The sequence below is a fragment of the Athene noctua genome, chromosome 8 (genome assembly GCF_965140245.1).
Source record: "Athene noctua chromosome 8, bAthNoc1.hap1.1, whole genome shotgun sequence".
NCBI classification, from domain to species: Eukaryota; Metazoa; Chordata; class Aves; order Strigiformes; family Strigidae; genus Athene; species Athene noctua.
The window spans coordinates 25,516,831-25,540,320 of NC_134044.1; the positions used below are offsets into that span (position 1 = coordinate 25,516,831).

The 23,490-nt window shown below is 40.4% G+C and overlaps 1 protein-coding gene across 2 annotated transcripts in view; it reads right to left on the reverse strand.

Moving 5' to 3' along the window:
- The window catches only part of LOC141963227 (neuroserpin), a 56,218-nt gene that overhangs the window by 32,644 nt on the left and 84 nt on the right, over positions 1-23,490 (reverse strand). Inside the window, exon 1 of one of the 2 annotated variants that reach the window (XM_074912372.1) lies at positions 22,985-23,444. The exons of the other annotated variant lie outside the window; for it this stretch is intronic. The gene's annotated coding sequence lies outside the window, so the exon portion shown is untranslated. Of the gene's footprint in view, positions 1-22,984; positions 23,445-23,490 lie in introns of those variants that run through there. 2 annotated transcript variants of the gene reach the window in all.

Genomic DNA, 23,490 nt, shown 5'->3' on the forward strand with positions numbered 1-23,490 from the left:
TTTATGCTTCCTCATGCCTCTTCACGCAGGTCTTGATCCAACGAACAGCTGAGCACTTCTTACGGTGCAGCATGTTCTCAGCATCCCTCTTCAGTAAGGGTCGAGGGCACTCTTGTTTTGTTCCCACAGCTGTATGGAGAACGTTTTTAAAATTGACTCTACCCTATTCACACACATACTTGAAGTCAAGGAAATGAAGCTGAACATTATGTAATGTATGTCCAGAAAGTTAAACAATTCCCTTGACTATCTCAAACTTTTTAGTAGTTTTTTTTAGACTCTTCCTCAGAGTCATCAGTTGTACAGTCAGTCACTGCTGTTCTGCATCAACAAAATCTAGTTAAATAATACTGTATCAGCTGAAAAGGAAGCGAAGACCACATTAAACAATGCTTAAAAGTAAAGAACCATCAGTTTTATCTATCAGTGTATGTATTTTGAATTTATCCACTACCTATATGAGTGAAAAAAAAGCTGTTAAAATTACTTTCACTCCTCAATCACACAGATGTTAAGATCAAAGATATTAATTTCTCCTTTGAGGGCCAGTCTCAGACAGAATCTAAGTTTTATTTTATCTTAATTGATGCATGAACACCACCCTCTCCTACCATGCAATCAAAGAATCAGTGCAACTAGACAAACACTCTCCTTGCAATAGTCTCTCTGGAAAAACAACTGTGTATCACAAATCATCGTCTGCTACAGAGCTTTGTCAGAGCATTAGTTTTGTTATTGCTTGCAACTCTTCTCAGGGAAAAAAATAGGCAGTGACAGAACACTAAAGAATGCAGTATTGCTTCAAAAACCCGAGAAACACCTGTATGTCCAGATGAGAGATGATTACATGGTTATACCCATGCAGGTGTTATTTGGTGACTTATACCACAATTTCAATGCAAATCGGCTTCTCTAGCATACACATGCTTCTTATTTCACCAACTCCACTCAGTTTGACATTCCAACGTGACTCTCCTGGTGTTTCTGCTCTGGGTACAGAGATACAAATGTTTTGTCTGGTGGTTTCCTTTGCCTGTGGACACTGTTCTATACAGGGTTTAAGAGTTTCTTGAAGACAACTTAAATGAAAGGCACTCCTCCCTCTGATTTTTTCTTATTTTTGTCAGTTCTTCGCACATCACTTAATAAAAAAAAGAGATTCCAGCTATATGTCATTCAGTAGGTACTTGCATTGAAGTCATGACTAGTTCAATTCCCAGGAAACTTTTTCATTTAAAATGTCAAAAACCTTCTGCAAAGATTTCATCAGTCCTGAAATTCAGCCTACCACATTTCTACAACAGGTCACAAGCAACTCAGTCTAAGGGCAGCATTCCTGTTTGTTTGCCCTGTGGCCAGCACAGATGTACTCCTGTACACGGGCAGAAGGAACACCAGTGTTAATAACATTTGAAGAAAAACATTCCTAGGCTAGAATACAGGACCGATTAACTACAGCTCTTGCCTTTCGCCAAGCATAAGGCTGGAATGACTAAGAGGAAGTAGAACAACATCGCCCCCTCACACCCACAAACTCTGAACTATTCAGTTCATTACATATGCTTGCAGAAAAATGCAAAAGGGGCAAGCATCCTCTGTAAACCAAGACACTTTGAGAGATATCATATCAACAAACTCAAACTGAGTTCACAGACATGAAGTACCGTGAATTCTGAAACAGCAAGAATTGGACTCAGTGTAGGAAAGTGCCAAAAATTTCAATTAAGGGTTGCATTTTAGTACCTTGTGCATGCCAGACAGGTTGAAAAAAGGGGTTATAATTTCCTTGTCTTTTACACCTTTAAAGACTGTGGGTTTTATGAAGAAACTCATTTATGGCTTTAAAAAGCTACAAAATAAAGCTATGATATATTGCCTTAGTACCTCAGCACACTGCGACTAAACTAAGATTAGTTGCCTTAAAGATTGCTCTTGGCTACATGCAAGCTAAACACCAAAGGTGTGGGAAGCACAAACAAGAAAAACTGCTGATTCCTTCTGATCAGTGTATGAAAGTAAAGCAAGTGTGGTAACAGGACTGATTACATTCTCTCCTGTAAAGAAGAACATCTGCAGGAACAGACATAAGTCTGGCAGAACAATTTTATAAAGTGATAGATGAATTTACTTAGGGAACAAGTCCTGTTGGTCAGAGGAAAAAAAACACTATTTCTGTATCTAGGTAGGAGCTGGGGGCTTCCTCCTTCCCCCCCAACCAAAACTGTATCAAGTTTGTGACAGATTAATTATGAAAGGATACAAGTTTGGTGAAACTCAGCTACTACTGCTTTGCCAGTTAGTAAACATGACAATTGCCAGAGGTAGCTTTCCTCCAGATGATTTGTTCTGGGCAATCAGATCAAACTATATAATACTAAAGAGGGAGGGGCTGCACAACTAGTAATAATGATTTAGAAAATCAAGACAACTCTCCTTCCAAAATGAAAGCAGTGACCACCGGCTGAGCAGAGGAGATGCACGGAGCAGTTAACAAGATCACCAGGACCAGGCAGTGGTTGTCATGGCTACCCTGAAGGATGTGCGAGGGAGGTACACAGCAGTACGGAGCTCCTGGACTGGTTTAGGCTTGCCTCGGGCATGCTGCCCTGCAACAACAGGAGACCGTGGCTGCTACCACAAATCTCAAGATTCTTACAAACCCACTCCATCAGTTTGTATTGTAGAACAATATAAGAATCGTTTTTTTAAAATTGTTTCTGCTTTTCCCAGGAATCCAACTGCTCAGATTTTTATTTAAAGATTGGGCAAAAACTGCATCTCCAGCTAGTATTACTGGAACAGAAGTTGTGGTTTTATCTCTAGAGGTTTTACCTCTAGAAAATACCTCTGTACTTCCCTGGAACGTTGTGGTTTTACCTCTAGAAAATCACGCAGAGGTAATGTGACACTTCCTCCGCTCAGTTGTTTGCTTTGTTCATCATCCTTTCCCTCCCAATTCCTCAGTCACTCTCTCCCTCCAGCACAGAGAGTGCCAGACAGCATACTGTGAAATACAGCTGTAACCTGAGTTGACTTAACCTGGAAAATAATTTCTTCTAACAAGTGAAAACAGCCAGGTGTACAGGGGACAGCAGTGCAAAGACTAACCACTGTAATCAAGAACCTAAATGAGAAATCTACATCCTACCAAGTACTATAAAGGGTCTGCTTACACAACCCACATGGGCATGCTTACACGTGGAGCCGAGATACAGGAGAGCCTGCCTGAAGGTGATAGGAAGTAAACGAAAGTACCAATTCTCAGAGCAACAGATACGCAATTCATGAGGTATTATTGTTTATAGTCAGAAGAATATGCCCAAGGAAATGGGAGAAAAACTACATGTTCATAAAATGTTTTAAGTTATGGCTATCGTGGACAGTGCAAGCAGTACATGAAGGTATCTACAAAGTACTTTGGTTATTGGAAGTGGTAACATTCATGTGAAACTATACATGCCTCTTGAGAGCAGGCAGGCACGTAACTGCTAGCTCCGACATGTGTTACGTTCAGCCTACAAGTCAACCCCTTCATATTAGGGTATGTATTTACATTTTCTATGTTGCCAAAAACATTTATCCCTAAAAAAATGTTTAGCTTATGTGAGCATATGACCTTGTCAAACAGAGATTGTACAGACACATCTAGAATCATTAAACTTGTTTGAATCTGTTTCAGAGATGTGCAACAACATCCATATTTCAATCTGCACATGCTTTAGTAATAACATTATGGGATTTTATCACTATCTGTCAGTTATGGAGCCATTGCCTTCTTGAACAGGAAACTCTGAGGTTAATTTCATTAGAAAGAAGCACAGTAAGAATATATAAAATACTGGGGTATTTAAACTTCTAGTATATAGTGACTAAGCAGAGTCATTCTGTAAGAAGTGCTTGGACCATACTAAAACCTTGCTCTGCAACACACAGCAAGACACACTCCTCGGGATTCTTTATTTCTATTTTTTAAATGACCCCTTGACACCCACAGCTTTGAGAAAACCTGAAAGGAAAGTGGTACAGTGAAACCTTTTGTATTGACAATTTCTACCATTAAATCCCAAGTGTTTTTAAACTTTCATGGAGCTTGGCACTGAGTCACTAACCTGCTGAGGCAATTATGCAAGCCAAAGTTGTCTTAATTGAGCTTCCTCAAGCATAATCCCTCAGCTCCAATTAAAAAATAAAAAGAGATGCTGAGAAGCCATGTCCAAAATACTTAAATTTGAATAGCCTAAAGCAAACATCTAAATCCATGTCTAGACAATTAAGAAAAGGTGGTCTTATTAAAAAACCTACTAATACAAGGCCTGCAATTGTGAGGACCCATACACAATTTCTCTATTTGTTTCTTTTGTCTAGAAAAAAAAGTTTTAGAAATTGTTTGGAAGAGTGCTTTTATTTGTGACAGCTACAATGTGTCCCACAAAGTAATAAACTATAAATAAGAAAACACAAAACAAACAAGCTCTGCAAAACAGAAAATTTGAGGTATTAGGGAATTCGGGGATTCTAAAGGCTCAGAATTAGGGGTGTGCCTGTGGCCCTTCTGAGAAAGTCAAAGCAGCCTGACTGGGGAGAACTTCAAGTCTAGAGATTGAAATACTACAGATCTGCTTTCAACAGATCAAAAGCAGGGTCTAACCTGTCAAGTTCCATAAAAGCAGATTAATCAGGCACATTTTTTTTTTAATATATATTTTTCAGTGAGGGTTGTCAATCCTGTACAGCACTCTGAATGAGCTCCCTCTCAGCGTGTTGGTCTTGCCATGAAGATGTTGACCTGATTTCACTATGGAAGGAGGGACAATACCTAGACACAGGAGGTGAAGTTGGGTCTTAGAGGCTCTCAAGAACCAAGTCTAACAAGTTCTACTTCTGGAATTTATTTTTTTTTTTCTTTTGAATGAGAAGGCCAACAGTACTCCACTCACAGTCCAACCATCTAGGAAAGACACCCCAAATGAGACAGTAGCTTTATTTTTCCTCCCTCAGATTCCCTTACGGCTGTTTGGGAAAAGAATGGAGAAGAAGGGCGTGATCTGATTCTGTAGTACTAGTTTTCTATCAGAAATAGCAGAGATGGCATGCTGCAATCAGCTATTTTAGATACATGAACAACTTCTTGCCTGCTCTTGCATGTACTGCAAATTCCCTTACTTACAATAAGTCACATTTCTGTTATTTTACTGTGAAATTCAGTTGATCAGCAAGCTCCCAGAAGCAAGCTCCCAACTATAATTTAATTAAAAGGGCAGTAGCTAAGTTTCACCATATGCAACTGCCAGATGCAATCATCGCAGTCTAAGTCTAAAGGCGACGTTACTGCATGTACCGGAGCGTAGTTTTATAAGTGATGAAAGCTGTCACTTATGTCACAGACATAGCTGCAATGCATTATGATATTACAGTTTCAGCAGAACTAAAAAATATTAATAATACATTTTGTGAAAGCATTTACAGCAAGTGAGTTTGGAACACAGTGTTTCAAGTGCCATACACTTCTTCCTGCAACTCTGTATTTATGCATAAAGTCACAGAGATATGTTACTGTGGTGGGTTGACCCTGGCTGGACAGCAGGTGCCCACCGAAGGTGCTCCATCACTCCCCTCCTCAGCTGGGCAGGGGAAGAGAAATAGAGAGAAAAGCACATGGTTCGAGATAAGGACAGAGAGTGATCACTCACCAAATACCATCATGGGCAAAACAGACTCAACTTGGGGAAAATTAACTTATCACCAATTGAATCAGAGTAGGATAATGAGAATAAAACCAGATCTTAACACACCTTCCCCCCACACCTCTCTTCTCCCTGGGCTCAATTTCACTCCCCATATTTCTCTCCCTCCTCCCCACCAGTGGTGCAGGGGGACAGGGAACAGGGGTTGTGGTCACTTCATCATCCCTTGTCTACTTCTTCCTCCTCAGGGGAGGACTCCTCACACTCTGCCCCTGCCCCAGCGTGAGCTCCCTCCCACAGCAGACAGTTCTCCATCAACTTCTCCAACATGAGTCCTTCCCATGGCTGCAGCTCTTCACGATCTGCTCCAGCGTGGGTCCCTCCCAGGCGGTGCAGCCCTTCAGGCACAGGCTGCTCCAGCGTGGGTCCCCCGCGGGGTCACCAGTCCCACCAGCAAACCTGCTCCAGCGTGGGCTCCTCTCCCCACGGGGCCACAGGCCCTGCCAGGAGCCTGCCCCAGCGGGGGCTTCCCACGGGGTCACGGCCTCCTTGGGGCACATCCCCCTGCTCCGGCGTGGGGTCCCCCCGGGCTGCAGGTGGGTCTCTGCTCCCCCGTGGCCTCCCTGGGTGCAGGCACAGCTGCCTCCCCATGGGCTGCCCTGGGCTGCAGGGGAACCTCTGCCCCGGGCCTGGAGCACCTCCTGCCCTCCTCCTCCTCTGCCCTCGGTGCCTGCGGAGTTGGTGCTCTCACACGGGCTCACTCCTCTCTCTTCAGGTACAGTAGTGCAGGTTTCCCCCTTCTCAAACCCCTTATCCCAGAGGCGCTACCACCGTGGCTGATGGGCTCGGCCTTGGCCAGGGCTGGGTCCATCTTGGAGCCGCCTGGCCTTGGCCCCATCGGACATGGGGAAGCTTCTGGCACCTTCTCACAGAAACCACCCCTGTAGCCCCTCTGCTACCAAAGCCTTCCCACGCAAACCCAATACAGTTGAGACTATATACTTTTCCTGGCATTATACAAGCTCTCACAGCTATTTTTAAACCTTCAAAAGCTGAAAGACTGAAGACAACTAATTAGGGATAAACAAAACCAGAACAGGAGCCCTTCCCTATTCAGTAGTTCACAAGAATAGGGAATACTGCATCAAAAGTACCTTAAAATTGTGTCTCTTTGGAGACTAGCTGAATGCATTTGAAAAGCCTACCAACCAACTCAGGGAAGTTTTTAAATGTTTTTAACAAAATGCATTGAAAAATGATAGTGTTTAAGTCATCTCGAAATAACTAAATAAACAAGGTATATGTTAGCTGTGAAACAGTATTTCAGAAGTTCAAAACAGAAGTTAATCTTCAATATATTGTTCAGCTTCTTTCACAGTGACTTGAGAAGAAAAAAAGATAGGGCTATGGTATAACTGTGTCAAGAAGATGAAGAAAGTTAATTAAAACATATTAGGATTTCAGAAGAGGAGTCTACCACTTCATAAACTGAATGTAAGTGTGACATACAAAACAGCTTGCTCTCCTACAAAACAGTATTGGCTTGAGACTTGCAATCAACACTGGCCTCCATTTACATTTAGGTAATGTCACTATTGCCAGGAGAGTTATTATTCACTCATGTTAACACTACTTAGATCAGAATTAGTTTCTTACAGTACAGTAATAAGATATACAGATGGTTTAGGAAAAAAACCCAAACAATTAACCGTAGCTTTAAAAGTAGATGTTATACCCTGATTAATTACAAACGGCAATTCATCATTACAAGGATTATTTATAATGCTTGGACATTGTTTCTCTAACAATTCTCAGCTTCACAGTCCATCTCTATAGAGATGCACGACTGCAGCAGCCGCAGCCACTGGTGAGCTTCCAGCCAGCTACAATTACTCTTAGAAGCAACTGCATCTATCAGACAGAACGTCGTGACAGGCACAGTCCTGAGAGCCAGCAGCAGAACGGTATCAAACGCTGACCCACACCAGTCTCATGCCAGCAGAGCTGCCCCCAGCCACCCCGGCAGCCCTGGCACCCCCGCGCTGGCAGCGGCTCGGAGCCAGCTGGGGACTGCGCTGGCAGAGGTGGCCAGGCCGTTACCATCCAGCTAACAGAGCCGTCCTGGCACAGCGGCTGGAGCTGGACAGGAACTGTGAAAGCCTGTTTTTAAAAACCAGTTGAAAGGGCTGTTTTGGCAAGTGTGCTGAGCCTGCCCTACAGAGCCACAGTTGATATAAAAATCAGAATGAAAACAGACTGTAAAGCTGGTCTTGCGCGAAAACTTCAGAGACAAGAGGATGGAGAAAAAAAAAGAGTCACTTGGAGGGTGTTTACTCCTGAACCAGCAAAATGGAGTCAATGAACAAGTACATGTCATCAAAATCAGTAACACTGGAGAGAAAAATTTAGCACTATGTAAGCCTCACTACTTCAAATATTTCTCTAAGATAACAGCATAACATCTGTTACAAAATTAGGACTTTTTTCCTAAAAACTACAGAATATTCTGGGTGCAAAATTCAGCTAGTAGCAGGATTTTTCACTCTATTTCACACAGCAGAAAATTCCAAACAAGGCAGATAAGGGTTTGGTTTTTTTTTTCCACATGAAGGATGTTGATCACTGATCTTCCCAAAGCAGTGAAAAGCACAGAAAGACCGAAAGACCATGTACAGAAGAAAATTAAACTTCTCCTTCCTTCTGCCCTAAGGCCAATTCCAATTCTTGCCTCTTATGCTTCAGCATCATTACTATCTGCTCTGCTAGTAGTTTTCATATATTTTCAAATATTTTCACTTTTCTCTCTTATCTCCATGTTTTCTTTAACTTCAGAACTCCAATTTTATATTTCCTCCCCTTGAGAGGAGCTCTGCAAATATCTTACAGAAAAAAGAGAAAAGGAAAGCAACTGGGCATCTGTCTGATTACAGACACCAATACAAGCAACTCATCAACTCACATAGTGCCTGGATAGGAGGAAAAAACAACTAGCACAGTGGACAGAATTCCACTAAAATCCTCACTTTTTTCTCCACATCATCATTCAAGTTGTTCCTCCCTCTTGCTTCTTCATAAGCATCCGTGCACTTACTGGCTTATCATTAATAAAAAAAAAAGAAAACAGTAGTAGCTTCATACTGCTCAAACTAGGAGATCTGGCCGGGTATGAAGACAAGAAGCAAATTCAGTGCCCTGCATGCGTTACTGAAATTGTTCAAAGAATATCTGGAAGAGCAGCAGTTTCAAGGGATAAATGAGGAAGTTGGAAAGAGAAAGGCAGAGAGTAAAAGAAAAAAAAAAAAACCCTGCTGGGCAGGTATCTTATCCACAACAGAAGAAGATAACGTAACAACGAAAGAAATACAGCTTCTTCGGTTAGAGGCAAAACCCAAGGCTCTTTTCACTGGGGGGGGGGGGGGGGGGGATAAAGAAAAGAAACGATGTGATTTTGTTCTAATAGTTTTGTTTATCCTGGCCTTGGAGACCTATAGCTGCTGATATATCCCCCTCGGCTCACCATGGACAAAACAGCTCAGTTCAGAGTCCAGTATTCAAGCTGCGCTGGGAAGGTGGAATCTGGCCTTGAAGTGCACTTCTGCGGATCACTGTTCAAGCCTCATTGGCTTGTGTTTATGAGAACTGATGCTGTTCCAAGTATCCTCTCAATGATGAGCCATTTAAACACCACATGTAGGGAGCTGAATTTGTCTTAATCTTGCTTATTCTCCCACTCAGAGAAGTTTTGTATCATGTTAGATCCGATTCTAAATGCTAAAGCAATTCACATGAACAAGAGCAATCATGAAGCAGTGCAGAAGCTGCCCACTTCTGTTGTTCACTGGCTCCCATCTACACAATCTCTCTGTGGTTAGATGAACACATTCGGGCTAGGTTTTAAAGAGGGGGCTTAGAGGGTTTTTTTGTTGGTTCGTTTGGTTTTGGGTTTTTTAAGGATTTTTAAATGGGTTTTTATAATTCAAAAATTCAAATACCTTAAAGAAAGGAAGCAAGTCACTTCCAACACCCAGAATGAAAAATGAGGGTTGAAACCTCATTGTCTCCCACTCCCAAAAATCTGTTTTCCAGCAAGTCTTCAGTGTTTCCTTTAGGATTTCCTATGACAAGTTAATATTAATTCTACCTTTTGTTGGAGAGACTATAATAATGCTCCCATTTTTTTATTATATGCTATGATTCATGCACATCTAACATTTTACGTTGGTGGGTAATATACACATTCTTATTAAAAATTAGGTTAATCTTTTTAATTAGCGTGGCTTTGAACACTAAATAGGCTAACCTGAATTCTTGTGCCTGTATAGATCCCAATTTTCAAGCTTCCCACAGGTTATCTCTTTCTTATGTCTAAATTAAATTGTTAAATAGGCTAGGTGGACAGCTGTACCTCAAAGCAAGAAATTTAGACCCAGTTTGTGCCAACCAGTTCCATTAACACGGCCACAGCAGAAAAAAAAAATTTAATTTTCAACCAATATATCTCAGCAGCAAACTCATTAGCCAACAATCAACCAGAATGCATCGCCTCATACAGACCTCCTGGAGTTGGTGCAGCTGTACACAAAGCGTTGCCCAAAGCCTGCACTTTTTTTTTAGTTATTCACCACAGAACAGTTATTCTGTAGGATCCAAATAAAAGCCAATGTGTAAACAGGAAAAAGCTCATCTCTAAACGCACAAAGAATCTGTTAATCCTTGAAGCACAAAGAGATCAGCTGTACACCTTGTGTTAACTAGACTGTATACCCCAGCCACCTCTGCCTCATCATCAGATAAAGTTTATCACTGTGATACATGAGATACTATTTAAAATTATGGCTTGCCCACCTCTGAGGGAGAAAAGCAGACATGGTGGTAGAATTTAAAGCGGAAACATTACTTACAGTATGAAATTATCTTATTACTTCTTTGGACAAATTCACCCAAGGCTGAAGATAAAGGCTCAAAGATTTGTTGGTTTAAGCAGTAAACTGTCTGCATACAGGTCAAAGGAGCTCAACTGTATCGTGTCCAGTCCTGTGTGATATTCAATGGCACAGATTTCTGCATGCCTTAAAGAGCAAACAGTAATCAGCTGAGACACCAGCTTCATGCATGTTTTCATAAAAATATAGGGAAGCCAATTACAGCAAACATCAAACCTTGAACAGGGGACATGTCTTTTCTAGCTCCCACAGTCTGAAGTAACTGAGCCTATTAATAATAATGGACTAAAGTTCACTACACATTTTTTTCCCAATGATAAATTAAAAAGCTGGACTTTAAACAATCCAGTCTTCACTGAATAAAGAGCTGTAATATTTGCATACTTACTGCAGCTACTAAATACAACATTAATGATGTCAGACATGACCATGCACTTGCCTAGGTAAAACTTATGTCTCTACATAGCCAGAAATTAATAGCCTAACATTTGTTTCCCCATGATTCATGGGGTTTCAGGAATTGTTATGATGTACTAGGAGGGGCAATGAAAGGCCTAATAAAATAATGGATTAAGAAAACCCTCAGCACAGCAAGACTTGAAAACACACTTATCACAGCTGTAATTACAAGCCTGAATGGCCACAGCTGATCCCTGACCTCAAACACTGCTTACGCTCCCATTCAGTGAGTCTGCATTAGGAAAAAATCTTTTCTGTGGCCTTATTAAACAAACATTTCCTGTACTTGTTTTAAAGGTTCTACTAGTTTAACCTGTTCATATAGAAAGAGTCAGACCATGACATTACAAAATTAGAGCGCTAACTATCTCAAAGTCCTCAGGTTCTTCAGATTTTCATAGGTCTCATCACTGTCTTTGTGCTGAATTCTTTCAGAAAGGGAGCTGTAACCATATTCACCTGCTACATGCTATCTGAAACTCATCACTCCCTCTACCAATTGCTGAGATTGCTTTACCTAGGAATGCATACTAGAGATTTTTTTCCTGGAATGTTCTGATCAAACTGTGGATGTCTCAGATAATTCATTAGCAATATCATAAACATGCACTATCAAAGAGGTCAAGCTGGTTACTGTGAAATAAAAGCTTATATTCTGAAGTAGTGCCTTTCAAAAACCAGAATTATTTTCTACATCCAAGTAATTTTCTCCTAAGGTTGACTGTGACACCAGTCCAGCTATGAATTCTTTAAGGCAGGTGCTCATCCTTTAGCTGGACTGACAATGATGCCAGCTGAGGTAGCCAAGTATGAATGTAATGTGGATTTCAAAGCTCAGATTTTGCAAGTTCGAGGATGCTTCTATCTTTTATATCAACTGTGGACAGAGAAGAAAAAAAGGAATTAAAATACTATTCTGATGGTGTACACAGAGCAGATGGGACAAGAAGAGTCTCAAACTGTAGTAACAAAATGTCAGGCTGGACTTTAACAATAGCTTTTTGCTGGCAAAAACCATGAAACTCTGGAGTAGGTTGCCTGGGGCAGTCTCTGGATCTACCCACATCCACCAGGTAGGTAGGTCCTTTTAAGAAGTGTAGACAAGCACATCAGGAGTCAAGAGGCAGTTGACAGTGACTTGGGAAAGTAGATGAACTAGAGGGGTGAGTTTCAAAGTTCCTCGCATACAGCACATATCTTCTCCATCCCCCATGTTCTGAGAAAGATACATGTACAGACACATGCATGTATACATACACACGTATATCCCCAACCATACACATTGTATGGCCCCATTTTAAGAGCCATAAAACTATATACCTCTTAAATACTGAGAAACAGTGCTGAAAAGGACTTTACCTACTTGACGAGTAGCAATCTCACATGGAAGATGCAAAAGAGGGAAAGCAAGAGAAAAAGGCTAGATAAACCTGCTCCCAATCTATGCTCTACACAAAATGGAACAACTGCTAAGGGAAAACCAAGAAAATACAGCTCAAAATCTCTTTTGGTTCAATGATGTTAGAATTCTTTGACCAAGCAGGCAAGTGAGGTTCAAATCTCAGTTCTGTGGCAAGTATGGAAACACAAAAGTTGTCACCGTTTTGTGAGTTTTATGGCTGGCTTATAAACCCCATTAGGAACCAAGTTCTGTTCACCATGCATCTTTGCTTTAATTTAAAAGGCCTGAAATATTTTTTTTTCCTTTGGTTTGAACCAATATGACAAAAATATTATGAAGCTACACAGAAAATTTTGCATGTTTAGCCATTCAATCCATGGGGGGGGGGAAAGAATGTTAATTATACAACCCAGTTATGCATTTAATGTCCCAGGGCCAAGTCATTGTATGTCCACAGAAAGTATTAATAAACACAGTTTATCTCACTTTATAAAAGTTGTGATTACCATTTTTCAATAACTGAAGCTATGAGCAATATATACCTTACGAAATTGAACCAAAACGGCAAAGACTATTTGAATTGAGCTCAAATGCCAGTCCATTGTAAACGTGTTCTCTTTTTGTTTCTATATATAATGTCAAAATTCAGGGCTGAATTTCTAAGTGCAGCACATCAGGGCTCAGCTGAGAACAAACACAGGGAGCCAAACACATAACAAGCCTCTATTTTGGTGCCTAGATGGGAGGTAAATATTCCAGGGTTAAAAAAAATCCAAAAAACCCACATGCCTGCTTGTTTTCAGAATCTGAAGACTACACATAGAAATGGTCCACTATGAATTTCAGTTACAGAACACACAAGTAGTATTTAAGAAGATTCCTCTATGGAATAGAAACATCACACTATTACGTACTTATAGTCCAAGACCCATTAAAGTCAATTGAAAAACTTCTAATTCTGTCGTATTTTGCATATACGGAATCTGCATACATGCATTAAAAACCTTTTGTAAGTTCATAACACTCTTTTTTTGTAATGAAAAATGTAAAGTCTATTTGAAGAGGAGTACATAACCTTTCTGCAACTGCAATACAACATACAAAGTTGAAAGGCTCAAACTGAAGACAAATCTCTTCAGTTGCTGATACAGGAGGAATTTAGAGATAGCATAGACATTTTATTTTCAAGTATCAGAGACTGGCAATAAAAGAAAAAAAATGCTGAAACTACTTTGATCTGTAACAATACAAACCCCATTGCCACTTGGTGTTTTCACCTCAGCAACCTGACACCTTTGTTATGGATTACTGACATTCTGCTTCTGAACTGCTACTGAAATACCACCAAGCTGACAGCTCCCATTCAAATACCAACCTAGCTGCCTCTTTCTTGTTTTGAAAACAGACAAAATAATTGTAAATTGGCATATATTGCTGCAAACTAGCAAAGCCTAATACTTCAATTTTGAGTAAAAGTGAAGAGATTCCTACAAAGGAAACAAAATTGCTAACTTTTCTTGCTGTACAGACATGATGGTTACTGCGTCATTTAACTTATAAGCAAACTTTATGAATTGCATGATAAATTATCTTCAAGTGTAAGTCTTCCAACAAAATATACATTTCATCAGCGTTTGATATGCTTAGTTTGATTCAGAAACATGTGATCAGTTCATCACGCAATCACTTCCAACACATGAGAATACAAGAAGGTCTAAATACCGACTTTCACAGCATGTACGAGTGCTTGCAATCCCTGTTTGCATTGCCAGATGTCATGATTTTTGAAAATCATTTTTACCATGTAAAGACTAGTGTTAATATCACTATGCCAGGCCTTTTTACTAGCAACTTCCAAAACTTAAGCAGTGCTTCATCCAGTATAAACACACAAGATTAGCCCAAAGTTAAGTCTTACAATTTTAATAGTTCATCGGAATAAAAAGATTCAGATTTTTACTCAAAACCAAGACAAAGATCACATCTAAACTCAGGTGCATCTGTGTCAAAGGCTACAGCCCGACACTACTCAGGCCTAGAAATATTCTAAAACAAATTAAAAAAAAATGTACCAACAAGAAAAATAAATGATTTCCCTAAGTATTTTCATAGCTTGCATAAAGACATCAATTATCATAGCTTGTCTTCTAAATTAACGATTCACAGTGATGGATTATTCATGCAAGTCAGCCAGCTGAACATTACACTTTGACTCTGGGGAGAAACTATAGCGTGTCTTAATTAACTATATTTTGTATAAGGCAGAAGACAGTCAGAAAAATGTTATTTTTCTGGTCAACCAGGTAAAAATGTAAGAAAATAAAACTAGTGGTAATTTAACTGGGAAAAAAAAAATCCTCTGTAGTCTCCATAATTCATATTTAAAGTGAACTAAGCAAGAGCATGTTGCCTCAAGTGAGCTCTGTAAAGAAGTTCCAAATTGTTGTTTTGTTGAATGATCTGACATCTACTCTGTTTAAGTGTGAAAAAGATGGGAATTTCATGTTAATACGCTGTTTCCTGTTGTATGCACAACCTTGTAAGACTTCAACGATGGCACAATTTCTTGTTTCAAAAGGACACCAAGTATTTTCACAGCCTTGACTGGAATTCAACTTAACACTGCATATTTCTATGAGTGAACAAAACGTTATTATCTCAGATATTTTCTAAATGAATGTTGTATTCTAACAGCCTCCTTGAATGTACACAACATTTATGTGTTGTGTAAGTCTATTGATGATATTTGTTACTTTGATCACAACAGTGCAAAATACCTCTACAATCCAAGCAACATCTAGGATTTGCAATTGTTAGCTTTCAAAGTGCTATTCAATGAAAGATTTACAAAATAAAAATGGGAAGTCTATGATAAATGTTACCATTTATCTTTAGAGTAAGCAAAATGAATTATCTAATATCTCTAAAAATCTATACCAAGTTGGTCCAAGACATCAAAGACAGCCATGCCTGATGGATTATATGATCCACCTAGTTGCTTACAAAGCTTATATACATTGAGGCTGTTAAAAGTATTAATCACATTCAAATAGACCTTTACTCTTTTACAAACTAATACACAGATGCCTCACACTCACTACTAGATTTTATGATTAGGAAGAGTCTACTTTCATTTTATATTGGAGAAACACAGGTTAAGTAAAGATGAATTGACTTGTCTACTACCAAAGACTCTAAAAAGAAGGTTTTTTTTCCTTCCTTTAAAACTATCCTACCCTTTGTGATACTTTCTTTGAGCCCCCAGAACAATCCTAGAGCCTTTGAAAGCAGAAATTTAATTTTGTCCTGGTGTTTCAGCAATATTTGTGGGGATTCTTCTAAAGTCCTACAGTTCTTAAGGAATTAAGTAACAGCTCAAGATAGGATAGTTACATAGATAAGGATCAGGAAATGATGGTGAATATCAATTCAATTAGTCTCTAATGATCCTGAAATGACAAATAGTTGGAACATACACTATCATCAGTCTGCCTCCATAGGGCTTTCACTACAGGTAAAGGTGATACGCCACTAGACCTAGCTCCTCATAACAACTCTTATATATAGATTTGAATTTCTGTTGCTTTCCTCTCCTTCCAAGCACAAGATATCCTAGTGTTCTTGTTGAGAAACACGTTTCAAGAATTTGCTTTCATTGTGACTAAGCGAAAGCTTGTCACTTTGTGGCCACCTTCATATATGAAGATCTGGCATTGGTTATGTCAAATTCACAAGGAACAGTGGTTTGATATTGTATGCACATTTTCCTCCCTCACATTCACACATGTAAAATTACCAATGGCGTTTATTTGCTTCATGCATATCATCCCCTTAAAATAAATCTACTTACAGTCAATTTGTTTCTTACACACTTTCATGGATATTTTCTCCGTACACCCTGCTGCTCTGCATCCCCCATAATTAGACATTTCTGCTTGCTTGTTTTCCTGATATTTGTTTTTCTTGGTATCTCCTCGTAGATCTAATATACTGCTTTCTTTAGTATTTCAACACACGCATGGTAGGGAGAGCAGATGGAAACTGCCAGCTACAGATGACGACAAGTAGCTTCTGTGCAAGTGGAGACTCCAAAAGCTGTAAAATCCACATGGGTTTTTGCGCTACCATGACATTTTCAATGCCCCAGAGATGCTGGGGAGGGACTACTCAAAGGCACTCTCCTCCAGGAAATTAAGAACAAGCATGACTGTAGTGTGCAGTGCCACAGAGGTGGCAGCGGATTGAGGAGCTGCAATCCAGGCACATGTGGCACACAGAGTTCAGAACCCATCCCCTGGAAGCAGCAGCAGAACAATGCCAGCTACACAGGCTGCACAGTCCTACCAGGCATCATTCTTCTATTAAGAAATGAGCTACTTGAGGCTGCCCAGTCCTAGCAGGCATTATCCTTCTATTAAGAAATGGTACCTCCTGTCTTACTGAATTCCCAGTAGGTGTTTACAGATGCTACAGTTTGTCAGATGAGGGCCAGATCAAGTTATTCATCAGCCATTCTCTTGTCTCTTGCTTTAAAAAATCCCACATCTGAACAAGTTCACATGGTGGTGGGATATTTCACAGACCATTTTGTTTTCTGTTCGAAGTGGTATTCATGAAACTACTTCTGCTTACTCTAAAACCAAAGCTACAGCTAGTACTCCTCACAGTCCTGCTGCCTTGCGATGGCATTTTCAGAGGGCAGAAGTAAGGAGATGGGCAACGCTCCCTGGAGATTAAAAGGAGCAAAGATTTTTCTGCACACATCGCAGGAGCACAGAGCACCACAAGTGTAGCAGAGGGTGCTAGAGCAGGTGAAGGGAGATCTCCACGGTCAGGCCTGGCACTGAGGGAGGCTGATACAACAGGCAAGCAGCCCAAGAGGGAAGGCCCAGTTCTGATGCAGAGCAATGACCCAAGGCAAGGTAAAACATCCCTTCCAGACTTTCACTACAAGACATAATCCCTACCCTGGGATACTTACATCAACCCTACTGCAGGATGAAAAGGAGATCATAGCAACCGAAGGCTAAACCAGTGTTGCATTAGAAAGTTTTGGCTCTTTATGTGACTATAATTTGTCAAATACCTGAACCTTTATTTTAGAAGTATGGCCAGCTTTGGTTTTTTTACTTTTTTTAATAACACCTTCTGCCTGAAACATTACTCTGAATAAACAATGTTACTTTAATAAAGAAGTTATTCACCATATGTAACTGCACATGCTTTTAAAGACAAAATAGAATTACTACATTGTTTTAAAAGTCCATATCCAGTTTAATAAGAGACTAGTTTATTCCTCTTTAGTACTTGTAAGAATCATTAGACATCTTTCAACTCCCACTAATTACTTTGTTTTTGGCAGACATTCCTGTTTCCTCCTCCTGCTTTTTTGAATAAATCTGAAATTAACAAGTCAATAAACTGACATATTTACAGTAAAAATAACTTGGCTTTCCTTTCTTCTTCTTCCCACTTCTCATATTTCTCTTTGCAGATGAAAAGGTTATCACTCACCTACAGGCTTTACATACTCACAGCAGTGTGGGCAGGGACCTAGGCATCTTCCCTTTACACCAAGAGGATCTCAAGTTGAAGACCTGATATTACAGTAAGCTGTTGGTGTTGTCTTGGGTTTTGATTAATAGCTTTAAATAGTTTAGAAACTAGAGCAAATGCTTCTTTTGAAAAAAGATAGCCAAGAATGAAAACATGAGTTGCTTCAGTGAACTCAAATTGCTATGTGAAGTACACAATCATTAAATGCTCCAAGAACTGCTTTAATTTAAATGTGAAAAGAAAAGCATTCGAAAAGGGCAGTTTTAGTGTACGCATTAAAAAAAAAAAGTCTCAAATCTTTAAACCTATTTTCTTTCTAACTACAACCTACATAACTGAGATGTATGGGGAAAACTGGGGCAGAGAACATTACCTCAGAGAGAGAAAGTTACTGAAAAACGACGTTTTGCTACACTGCCAAGGAAGGAGGCCATCTCCAGTGGCTACGTGATTGTGAGGAGTTTAGACAAGCTGTCTTTGGCAAAGTACCCACGCTCTCAATGTTACCTTGACATGACAGGGTCAGTTAAAAAAAACATCATGTTGAAAAGTCGACATCCAAGTTCTCCAGCTTACTCCAATCCTCTAGAGGAGAAGCAAGGGCTGGAACGGCACTGCTGTTCAAGAAGTACCAGATGCTAAATGCAACTAGTGAGGAAGTGTTTGGGCATATTATCTTATTGAAAAGGCAATTAAAATGTTTGGTTTTCTGAGGTGTCAGCAGAATTCGCAGAAGTCAGAATTCCAAAAGCGAAACAAAACCTTAAATATGTTGTTCAAGAAGTTAGAAAGGAAATGACAGTTCCCTCTTCTCAGATGAGGAAGGTCCCCACACCCACTGTGCACACAGAAACATGGATGACAGAACCAGATGAAAACAGAAGAGCACAGGAACCACAGTTCTTCCGAGGGCTGGAGAGATCACTCCTATCTACCAAGTGCTTGGTTTCCTATGTTTAAGAAATCACACTGCACACGTGGTACAGCTTCAGTTTCAGTTCCGACAGAATTCGTCTTTCTAGAAGCAGCCAATTGTCCATTAGCCCCATCAAGACATCATGAGTTCAGAAATGTCAGACATACACAGCAGATTAGAAATGGTTTACATTGTTAAGCGATTACTTGTTTAGATGTAGTGGTAATGGTGCATGGCTGAAGTACCTAAATAAGTGGAAAGATATCTTCCGATTAACAGGATATTTGGTTCAAACTGAATACAACCACATTGCTTTAACTTTCTTCTTCTAGACAGTATATTACTTGCCATTATTGATTCTTCCTGAAAGAATAGTCTCAGGGTCTGAAAAAAATATTTCTCAAGAATTATCATAATATTTAAACACTCAACTAAACCAAAAATCCTTTACAACACAGGAGGTCAAATCTCATTAACCCAAAAGCCAGACACATATTTAACTCATTTGCTTGTATCAATAAGAAATTTTCTCTTTTCCCATCTCATAGCTACAGCTGCTTTGCAGTGACTCTGAAAGACCAAAAAGGATGCGGATAACTCATGCAGCTTTTATCACATTAGCCACGGTCTGCAGTTCTCATAATCATTAGCTTTGAAGTATATTAAACAAAGCAGAACATGACCTTACAGTTGATACTTTAATCACACCACGTAAGAACAATTCTTTATCATACATACTTTATTAAGGCCACGGAACGAGATGCTATTCAGAACTACTCAAAACACAACCAGGCAGAAGCGAGCGCTGCTGTGGCCGAGCCAAGCGAAGGCAGGCGGTGACCACGCCACCAGGAGGGACACAGAGTCACCAGACAACTTCCAACACGTACCTCAGAGCCTGGCTGGGCTGAGGGACCAACGAGAAGCAGAATGTGTGCGTGTGTACGAGATTCATAGAAAAAAAGAAATTGAAGCTTTTAGTTTTAAAATAATGCACCATAGTGTAGCTTCACTTATTAGCAAAATGCACAATTATCTACATTTATGTTTGGCACATTATGCGATTACCTTTTTAGAAATAGAATTTGGGGATGAGCAAGTGAAAAGAGATGACATGGCGTTCTTTCAGTGAAGTCAGGGAATTGAAAATATTTCATACAGCAATTTATCCTACTTGGATTCTCACAGTACTGTGGTGTTAGAGACCTTCTCCAACATAAATGCCCTTTCTAATGACTGTACTAAGGCATTTACACTATTAAAAATATATATTCCTAATGTGAGTGAGGCAGTTTACTTACTCCTCTGTCATTTTGTACTGCTTTAAATACCAAGTGCAGAGGGAAAGTAAGCCTAAAACTTCACAGATATTATTGAATTGCGGAATCAGTTTTTTATCTTGAAGTGGCTAGCTTCATTATCTCCAGCACAAGTTTAGAAAGACACTTAAGGAAAACGTATTGTTCTTTCAAGTCAATAATTCAAGATTCAGAACCTATTTCCCTTCCTCCTTCAGGAATACATGTTACCCAACTTTCCCCCACCCAGGTTTCACTAACTTTTTGTCATCCCAGTTCACAAGACTGGCAGTACTCATAAGACATGAATTAAACTCAGGAATTTTTAAGATATTTCCAAATTTAACTACTCTGGTCTTTGATGCCTTTACAGAAAATTACAAAGTTATCACTAATCACAATGGATGCTGCAGATATCTTTCCCTACCATCTGCCCATTATAGTGACATGTAACCAGAGGTACCAACCGTATCAGAGATATACCAGTGTATATAAAATAAAGGAAACCAGATGTTAATTTTCAAAACCATGTCTACACACCAATTTTTAGCATTATTGTGAACACAGACCATAATTAAGATGAGGACAGCCTAAAGACTGAGTAAGGACAGATATACACTGTATAATTCATATTCAGCCCGTGTTTTACAAAGATAATGTATTGTCTACACAGAACATGGTTTGTTAGAAACTATCTTAAAAGATATTCAGCCACACCCAAAATGTGTCTTCATGGATGATGAGCAAGCCAAAACCAAACTTGAATTTTTGAGAAAAAAGTTAGATATGTTAGTTGAAAAGGACTTCAAAGAGATAAAACTTAGTAGCTAGATCTTGATGTGAAAAATCCTACCAGCACTAACCTCTCTCTGCTGTTATATTTTGATATGCAGGATTAGAAATTGAATTAAACTATGCGTAAACATGACATTTACATCTACAGAATAAATTTCAAAAGTGTTATTACAACACAGTGTTGCTAAAACTCTGCTTGCCTATATGAACGCATACACATTCTTCCATCTGAGAGGAAGAAACAAGAGACCCAAGTCTTAAGCACGAACACAAAACCACACCACACCAGCACGCTCCTGCAGGAACCAAGTCCCTGAGCAGCTCAGAGGTGCATTAATCCCAGGACATTTCTGGAATCAACTTGAGCCAGCAGCTAAAGTGTTCAGGAGGCCAACAGGCACACAGCATATCGTGTGGTTTCAACAGTGAATAGGAAAGTAGATGAGCGACAACTTCATGAATACTTCTACATACATGTGAACGGATCGTTTGTTGAAAATGGTAAATGAGGAGAAAAAGTCAAAGTAAAAATTAAAACTCAAACTCAACTTGAGAATGTGAACATATAGGATAGGCAGTCTTAGGAAGATAAATTTTGGAACTTGTGACAGAATTTAATAGCAAACTTGACACTGCCACAAGCTTTCACCTCGTATTACCTCTTAAGTTGCCCTGTGTAATTCTGTAGACAACCCATACCATAAAGAAAAAGCCAACAACCCTTCCTCCTCCCTCCCTCAGCTATTATTCCTTATCACACTCAACCAAGCCACAATTCTGAAAAATACAATGGACATAAAATAGGAAAGTATGAATCTGATCCAAGACCTCAATGCTATAAAAAAAAGACAAAATCTGTTAAAGCATTCTCTATTTTGATTTGTTGCACCTGTAGGACTGCAGCTTTGTAGCTTTACTCTAAAACATACTAATCTTACTGAAAGGATAAAACACCACAGACATGCATTTGGCTCAGCTTATAATATGAATAGTTTCGGCAGACGCCTCTCACCTAAGCAGAATGGCATTGGTTTCCATTAGACTGAAGTACAGATCACATCAAAAATGAGGAGACAATCGGGGAATCGGAGATTACAGGTGATTAATAATACACAATTCATGCACACTATGCAAGTTTTAAGCAGCCCTTTAATACCAAGCTGTGTGGAATATTTCATATAGGAGAGATCATGCATAGATCCGATTAAAACAAATGAAGGTGGTGTGTGGAGAAGAAAATTCAGTACATTGTAATAAGATATCATAATCCAGGTGCTTTTTTTTTCTTTTCTCCCACCCAGTGTCTTTGCTCACATACATGAAGGTGATGGGGACTGGTAATCGCATGGATGTGTGCAGATGATCTGTCCCTTCCACAGCCAGATATCAAAGTCTTCCCACTTCACCATCTCACTGCTGCAAGAAGTTACAACCAATGTTTGACAAGTTTAATACTTCAACTATTCATTCACATGCTCGCATCGGAATTCATACGTCTTTTTAGCGTTGGGTAATACTGATCAGTTTGTGGTGTGGGTTTTTTTTTTCCAAAACATGCTTTAAATACTGATGCATCGCAAATGGAGGTAGAAAGGCAAAACTGAGGTAACACTTAAACAGTCGAGCTCATTTTAAGCAGAATTTAGAACTTGAAATCTTCAAGCTTACCATAACACAGTTACCTCGACAAATAATGTTAAAGGTTAATTATTTTAGTAGCCAAAGGACAAAATACTCCGTATACGGAACAAACTGACAGAAGGAGTGTGCCGTACGCGACAGAAGCCCCTCAGAAAAATAATAATAATACAAAAAAGGGGTTCGGGGCACCGCTCCGGGTGGGCAGTGACCAAAAAAACCCCCCACAGACCTGCACCACGTCGCCTTCTCGGGCACGGGCGGGTTTTTAAGAACTAAACCGCAACACTTACCACAGCGTAACTTGAAAATAAAGTGCTCGTGGGGAAGCGCAGACGCTGGCGAGCGGCGCTGGGGGTGCTCGGAGGCGGGAGCGGCTCCCTCCCTCTCCGCCGCTGCCGGCGGACAGCGCAGGCAGGTGGGGAGACAAAGGGCTACCGAACACCTGAACGGGCTCGGGGGCGGGTTTTTGTTCCTTTTTTCCCTCAGAAGTTCTCCCCCCGCCGCAGCCGCCCTCCCCTCAGGCGCTAACGGAACGCCGCGGCAGCGCCTTCCCGCGCGCGGCGCGAGCCCGGGGCGTGCCGGCACTCCCGCGCAGGGAGGGGGGATGAGGGTGGACACCTCCCCCCCGCAACCGCCACCGGGACACGCGTCCCCACGCGCGCCAGCGGAAAGCTTCTCTGGAATAAACCAGAGCCGCCGCGCAGCGCCCGGCACGGACCCGGCACGGACCCGGCACGGACCCGGCACGGACCCGGCACGGACCCGGCACGGACCCGGCACGGACCCGGCACGGACC